The sequence below is a fragment of the Protopterus annectens genome, chromosome 1.part2, assembly GCF_019279795.1.
Source record: "Protopterus annectens isolate FY-2018-M chromosome 1.part2, PAN1.0, whole genome shotgun sequence".
Lineage (NCBI taxonomy): Eukaryota > Metazoa > Chordata > Ceratodontiformes > Protopteridae > Protopterus > Protopterus annectens.
The window spans coordinates 608215536-608224253 of record NC_056727.1 but is presented as its reverse complement, the minus strand read 5'-3'; positions in this window follow the sequence as shown (position 1 = coordinate 608224253).

The following is an 8718-nucleotide window of genomic DNA, read 5'->3' as shown; positions in this document are numbered from 1 at the left end:
TTTCAGAATATCTGTGGCAAGATTTTTTGAATTAAACTATCCTATTTTTTTTTTTTACATATTTGGAATCTTCTAACCATCCTCTGGGATAGTATATAGAAATTTCTTTAATTTTTATATTTTTCCTGTCAAAAAAGTACTTGAGATAATATTTTGGCTCCAGGCTACAAAATGAGCTTCACCAAATCTTCTCTTAAAGAAACAACTCCTAAGAAAGAACATCAGTCACTATTATCTTATATTCAAGAACTGACAACAAAAATTGATAGAATAGATGTAAAACTGGATAATTTTAAAGAAAAATGTTCCCAACAAATGGAAATGCTGCATGAAGACCTCAAGCAGCAAAAGAGACAGATTACAGGAATAGAAGCTTCACTAAATGATATGGACACTAGAATTCAAAAAGTTGAACATAATATAGACTTTCTCTTAAAACAAAATATCATTTTGCAAACAAAAATTGATGATCTAGAGAATAGATCAAGAAGAAATAATATCAGGATCTTTGGGCTACCTGATAATGTCGAAGAAAATAATACGGAAAAGTTCTTAACTTCATGGCTTCCTGAGATATTACAGCTTCCTGAAGCTCTTTCATATGGAATAGAGAGCCCACAGGTCCTTGACTTCTTCTTCAAAAAAGGTAAAAGTAATTCTACAAAATCTGTTATAGTGAAATTCCTATCATCACATGATAAAGAAATAGTACTAAAGACTGAATGGGCTAAATCTCCTATTAAGTATAAAGACAATGTCATACACTTTGATAATGATTGCTCATCTTTAGTTATAGCCAAAAGAAAACTTTTCCTGCCAATGCTTAAAGAACTTTAAAAAGCCCAAATAAAGTCTCATCTATTATTTCCGACCAGATTAAAAATCTTTCTTTAAGATGGTCAAAAAATATTTAATGACCTAGAAACTGACATCACTTTTATTAAGACAAGAAAGCTACTTGATAAAATAGAAGAAATGGATTGGGCAAATGCCAGTCTTAAGAGAAATGCAGACAATAATTCCTGGAAGACTTCTGGACATAAAAAGAAACTCAAAAATAAGTGAATATTGGAAAGTTCTGCACTGGCTTTCTTTTAATCAAAATTTATTTCATAACCCAGAAGTTGGGGAGATGAAAATGGTTCAACATGTGAGTTTTTGTTGTATATTTTTTTTAATGATATAAAGTTGTTTCTATGACATTTTTATAATACAATATTAGTAAATATAGTTTACTTTGTTATATGCGGTTTGAAAATTATAGTAAGTAAATGCTACTTATTTAATCTATCATTTTCTTATTTCTCCTTTTTTTATTTTATTTGATGATTGTTATTATTGATGCTTTGTTTAATTGGGGAATGGTATCTGTGGTGCCTTGGTGACTAAAACAAGTACAAAGACTTAAGGATGGCAAAATAAGGGTCTTTGGTATTGTTTAAATTGTTTTTTGTTACCTTCTTTTTATTCCAAGGGAGGTCTTTAATGGATATGGTTGCTGTATTGTTGCTTTGTTAAAGATATTGTTGTCCTAACAATGGGGTTCATTGGTGGTTACAGTGATGGAGACTGGAGGTGCTTTTGGTAAACTGATGTGGCCTGGTTTCGGGCTTGGGCATTTGGCAAAAGCCAAGACTGTGTAGATGTGATGTTTTTTTTCTTTTTTTGGTAAGTGATATTGAACGGATGATTTCTGCAGAGTTGCTGGTGGTGAGACTCCTTACTTATCTGGATATTGGCTGGTTTTGAACTGGATGGCATTTGCTACAGAGAGATTGGTAGCTTGTTGTTGGTTGCTACATCAGTGGTGGTCTAGTGGTTTGTCGGGCCTGAAAGACAGAGTCTGTGGTATCTATTATATTAAATGCGAGTCCTTCTTTTTCTTTCTTCTTTTTTCCCAGAGGTAATTTGCTGTTTTAGCAGTGAAAAGGTGCTTGCAGTTTCTCTCCTGTGCCTCGTGGATATAATTTAAAATGCAGACTTGAGTTGCGATCGCATCACGGCTGGTAAACATGAAAATGGAGAGAAGCGTTGTTTCCATGGAGACGTATATCTTGTGGTCTCCGAGGTGAGGAATTCTAGAACATAGAACAATAATCAGAATAGCCGGTCTCTAATGCCATCTAGTGGAGAAAAGTGAGAAATGCAGTTACATGTTCTGCTCAACATACCTATATCGTAAAAGTATTTATTGACTTTACAAAGCATTTTTTTTTTTTATTGTTGGCAGGGTTAGACCAAATTAGATAACCTCTAGATTCTTGGGCTTTATTGTGATACTCATGCCTTCTGCAAGCAAGAAATGCTGTAGTGGCAACAAAATGAAGTGGGTGGTGACTTGTATTTTGGAAGTTGATTAGACGTTCATTAATCAGTGTGCACTTAGTGAGGATGTGTGGCAGCTGTGTCATTTTGTGGTCATGCAATACTGGGGAGCACTGTTTTATTTAGCATCCTGTAAGTAGATGTGGTGTGTTTTAACCTGGATGATTATCTAGTTTGGGGACTGTAGGACAGGGAGAGATCAGTTCTTCATTGGGCGTATATTCATTGCAATTTTATTGCCTTGTTAGTGGGAGCAAAATATCCTGGTTGTACCTTGGTGAGGGTTTACTGTAGGTGGGCCACATCTATAATGCATTCTAGCTATCTCAAGAAACAGGTTTTTATTAAAGGAATCCATGATTTTGTTATGGCCTTTGTTTTGTCCTTCTGACATGTGATTGGTCCTTATGATATTATAGACTAAATCTGACTTACATAAAGAGGAATTTTCACATTACATTTATTTAGTGAAATGTTCAACTTTGAACAATAATTATCTATAGAAAATTGGAGTATATAAACTGAAATATCAAACATACATACCACTAGAAATTTAAACATCATTCTTTTTTATTATATATATAACATATGGTGACTTGATACAATACTAATGATATATTATTTCATAAATTCAAAATGAGACATTTGCATTTGCTCTGTTTTAGTATGTTTCTTAAATGATCATACACAAATGTATTAGGAATATTCTATTTATAATCTTTCTTTTTTAGTCACATATACTGCCTAATAACGTAAAAGTATATATATATATATATATATATATATATATATTCAAGTATACAACAACATATATATCTAGGTGGGGATGAGAAGAGTGTTGTTACTAGATAGATGGTCAATTTGAGTGATAGATGTCACTCAAATTAGGAGTTTTTAACTCCAGGGGGGTGTTAGAGAGTGTTTATGTTATTAGTATATGTTGTAAGTTTCTGTTAATAGCTCTTATGATGTTCACTAAGTTTCACACAGTTGAATTTGATATATTTTATTGGGAAAATGTTTTATATAGTTCATATACAACTTTCAATTTTTATTCCTTATAATCAATTTTTATTGTGTTCTAAAACATGGAAACATGGAAAAATTAGTCAACAAGGATTATTAAGAAATATAAACATTGTATGGCATCTTTAAATTGTACATCATGAATAAATATCTTAAACTACATAACTCTCAGCTAATATTTCTCCAATAAACCAATTTATTAACTAAAGATATTCCAAAATTGGATATCAAATCTTATAAAATTTTGATTAGCTCTGAACACACACACAAAAAAGAGGAGTGGCCATACTATGGAAAAATGCATTACATATGCCTAAAATAATTGACACATATAAAGATAATAATGGGATGTTATCTTCAGTTGGTATAGAATTTAATAATAAAATTTTGACTTTAATAAATATATATTGGATACCTGGCATTGAACTAAAAACAGTAAAACAACATATAGACCATATAGTACAGTTTTTTTAAGGGTGATATTATTCTAGCTGGAGATTTCAATTGTATTTCAGATATAAAAGATTCTAGTACCAATGGCAAAAGGAAAATTCCAGCAATAGCTAAATTATTAAACGAACTCTCAGATTCATACATGCTGAAGGATATTAATAATTTTGCAGATGCTAAATCATTCTTCTATACATTCTACTCACATAGACATAATTCATATTTAAGAATAGATAGGGTTTTAATTTTTAATAGCCTAAATGATTCTCTAGCAAGCTCAAAAGTGATTTCATGTCCTCCTTTAGATCATAATTCCATAACTTTTGACCTTATAGTATATTCTAACTTTAATGTTCAAAGTAAGAGGATACCAGCTAGGATGGCCTAATGGTTAAGGTGTTTGCCTTACAAACACAAGGTACAGGGTTTGAATCTCACAGGGGATAATTGGCTAGGCTTAAAATGGCTCGCAAGGGCAGTTAGCCTAGTACTAATCTATGAATCTATAAAAGACCTTACTAATTTTATCTCTACAGAAGTACAAAATTTTATTGAACTTAATAACACACAGGAAACTTCTGAAATGTATATCTCGGATGCTCTAAAAGCCTACCTATATGGTAAAATTATTGATTGGTATATAAGGTATATAAAAAGAAACTCACGGGATAAAGAACTCCAATGCATACAATCAAAACTAGATAGTTTAAGACTTGATGTTTCAAGAGACTTAGATAAGAAAGCTAGAATAAATGAAATAAATACTTTGAATAATAAATATTTTAAAATATTAAATCATAAAACCATGATTAATTCAGAGAAATTTAAACTTGTAAATTTTTCTGTAAATCCTAGATCTATGAATATTCTAGCCAACAAAACTTATAGGTAAATAAGTTTAATCAAATTAACAAAATATATTTTCCAACAAAAAGAAAAATGGTTTCTGGTTTACCTAATATATTAAATGAGTTTAGAGAATTTTTTCATAAAAAAGAAACCATTCTAATACTATGATTAATGGTACAAAGGATATTCAATCATTTATCAATAAAAACATAAAAATAGATTATCAGAAACACAAATAAAATCCAATAGATAAATAAATATATTTTAAAGATATACAAGATCAAATTACTAAACTTAAGCAAAATAAAGCTCCTGGAAATGATGGTATCTTTTCTGAAATCTACAAAATTTTACCTACCAAAGCTTTAACTTTGTTATACACAGTATTCAACATAGCCCTAATAAAAAAACATAATACCCCCTTCTTGGAAGTATACATTTATTTCTCCTATATTAAAGCCTGATAAAGACCCTACAAAATATTCTTCATACAGACCAATTTCTTTGTTAAATACAGATTATAAAATGTTTATGTCTATTTATGCTGACAGACTTAAAAATTGTTTACCTTCCCTGGTAGACATGGACCAAACAGGCTTTATAATTAATAGAACGTCTTACGATAAAATTAAAAGAATAATAACTTTAATTGAATCAGTGTGAAAATCTTAAAGAATAATTTAACTGTAGTCATTTTAGATATCAACTGTGCTTTCAACTCAGTTAATTAGAAATATTTTTTCATTTTATTGAAGGAGTTAAATTTTTCTAATAGTTTTATTAATCTTATCACTCAGTTATATAATGGAAGTCAAGCCTATATAAAAACTGGTACAAATGTATCCCAGAATATACCTATTATAAAAGGAACCAGGCAAGGCTGCCCTTTATCTCCTCTTTTGTTCACATTAATTATGGAACCTTGGGCAAACCTAATAAGAGGAAATAGTAATATACAAGGTTATAGACTAAGCTCTAATGAAACATCAAAAATTCAAATGTTTGCTGATGATGTATTAATTACCCTTGGTGGTAATAATCCTACCTTGCAAGAATTGTTCAAGAACATGGATATATTTCAAAAAAACTCAGGCCTTACTTTTAATAACAGAAAAACTCAAATCCTTCTAATTGGTTCAAAAAGTTATAGTGCACAAGATGAATATAAAATATATATACCTCAAGCCCAACAAACAACATATTTAGGTATAACTATAACTACTAATATTAAAGACATTTTACAAATAAATTATAATACAAGTATATCAACTATAGAGAGTTTAATAAGTAAATGAAACTAAATTCTATTCACAATGGATGAGAAACTTTCCATTATAAAGATGATATTGCTTCCCAAAATCTTGTATATAATTCAATCTATATCTATTCCCCCTACTAATTCTTTAATAAAAAAAAATTAACACAGTGATTAAAAAAAATTCTATGGCACCAATTAAACCTAGAATTGCAATATCTTATCATATGTATAGTTGGGAAAACGGAGGCATATTTTTACCATATCTAGAAATGTACTCAATCTCATCAGTAATTAAACAATTTTCTATCTTATAGATGAAGAGTATCTGGCAAAATGGAAAGAGATTATATTAAATTTATCTCAAAATAGTAAAAATAAAGTTAATACTCATCTATCAAAGCTAGTAAATAACTCATTCATATGGAGTTTAAAAGATCATTTTTCCAATTATTCCACTCCAATGTTTAAATCTACTTATGTAATTTTAATCCTAAAGACCTTTAAGAATTATATATTTAGGTTTAGATTGTTTGAGAATTGGTCGCTTCTCATCTTTTCTATTGCCTATACATAAGGGATATTTTTTTCTACACATTATTCTAAAATGTCACTATTTAAATAAAAACATTTAATATTTTGCTATCAAATGATGAATAAAAAAGAGGTAAAATCTGTTAATGCTCTTAGAGAAGAATATAATTTTGATACTTTACCTTGGTTAGATTTGCAAGAATTTAGAAAATGTATTCTAGATAAATCAGATTTAATTCCTACAATTGCTAAGAATTCAATACCTAAACTTATTCAATATTTGATTTTATCTATCTAGCATAATCTACCACTTAAAATAGTATATCATATATTTATACAGCAATTAAGCAAGATTTAGATGTATACTCAGATAACTATTGGAATTCATTTTCTGTAATCAATGTTTATTCTTTTAGAGAAAGACAAATTTAATTTTCTTCAGTCAGCTAGCAAAACTACTTCTTCACTTAAGTGGAGACTCTTCACATGGAGATTTTTACATAAATCATTTCTCACTCCACAAAAAAGTAAGATAACTAAAGAAGATACTGTATGCTGGAGATGTAATACAGAAATAAACGCTGATTGGGGTCATATATTTTATGATTGTTTATTATTAAAAAAATTTTGGGACGAAGTTAATGTTTTTTTACAGGCAATATTTACAGACACCAAATCACTTGTACTATTCAACACACCAGTTCCAGACTGTATAAAGAAAAGCAAGTATTCTTTGGTCTGGTCTATATTGTCCGTTGCCAGGAAAATAATTACAAAAAACTGGAGGTCTTCATCTATTCCTTCACTTAAAGAATTTAAAGGTCTTCTCTTGGAAATATCTAAGTTAGAAATGTTGACTATTAAATCCAAATCTACGAGGAATACAAATGTATATTACCAATGGAAAAATATACATGAATTATTAGTTAAAGAACTAGATTAATGTATTAATCTTCTTTTTTTTCTCTTTTCCCTTCTCTTTTTTCTGTATAAATATTAATTTAACTGAGTCTGTTGTTTGATATACAGTGAACATCATTGTATATAGTTCTTTATTATAACTATTATATTAATGTTTTCTATTTTTAATTATTGTACTCCAAAAAAATTGTTCAATCTTTTTCAAATATTTGTTCATTACAATAATGTTTTCAATAAAGCTGTATAAATAGTCTGAAACATGATCTATCAGGACCACTGCAGTCAATGTTTAACTATAGCCTCCAGGGAGATTTTGTAGCACATGAATGGAGAACTGCAATAGTCATCTCTCTGCACAAGAGCAGAACATCAATAGACCCCAGGAACTACAGACCAGTAAGTCTGACTAGTCTCATAGGCAAACGTATGGAAATTATTAACAATGTTACAGAAAACCTTCGAACACTGGATCAAACACAATTTGGTTTCGTCAAGGGCAGACAATGCTTATTCAACCTGGTGGACTTCTTTAAGAAGAACACTAAAGCAATGGATGAGGGCAGAATGAAGCATAGTACCACCCTTGACCTGGCTAGGGCATTTATACAATATCATGTATATTTTTCCATTGCTCAAAAGACAAACCCACCTCCATAGGTATCACAAGGGATAAGAAACTAAGAGTAATGCTACTCAATGCCAGAAGTCTAATCCTCAAGATGCATGCACTCAAAACTCTCCTTAGCATGGAGAACATTGATATCTGTGCAGTAACAGAAACCTGGTTCAAGGCTCCCGAGAGCACCCCAGCACTACCAGGTTATACCTCATACCATGCAACAAAACTTGGACCGAACCACAAAAGGAGGGGGAGTATCAATATTCGTCAAAGATACCCACACCTCCAGGTTGGTGGCACAGCACGAAGCATCAGAGACTATCCATGTGCAACTAACAGTGGGTAAAACTGCCTTCCAGTTTATAGCCTGCTACAGACCACCCTCCCAAACCCAGGAACCCCACTCGGCCTTCCTGAGAACACTGGAAAATATGAAGGTCTCTTCAAACACCATTATATTGGGCAACTTCAACTACCCAAACATAGACTGGGAGCATTACTCTAGCTCCAACACCCTAGCCCAAAGGTTCCTAGAATTTATAAACTCAAATGCTATGGAACAACTTGCTACCACTCCCACAAGAGGGGAAAACATACTGGACCTGATCATCACCAACATGGGGGTTCTATGCTCCAGACCAGAAGTGTATCCCTCACTGGTAAGATCAGACCATAAACTAATCTCACTGGATATTCACATCCCGACCCCACCCCCTGCCCAGAAAACCACAGTGAAAAA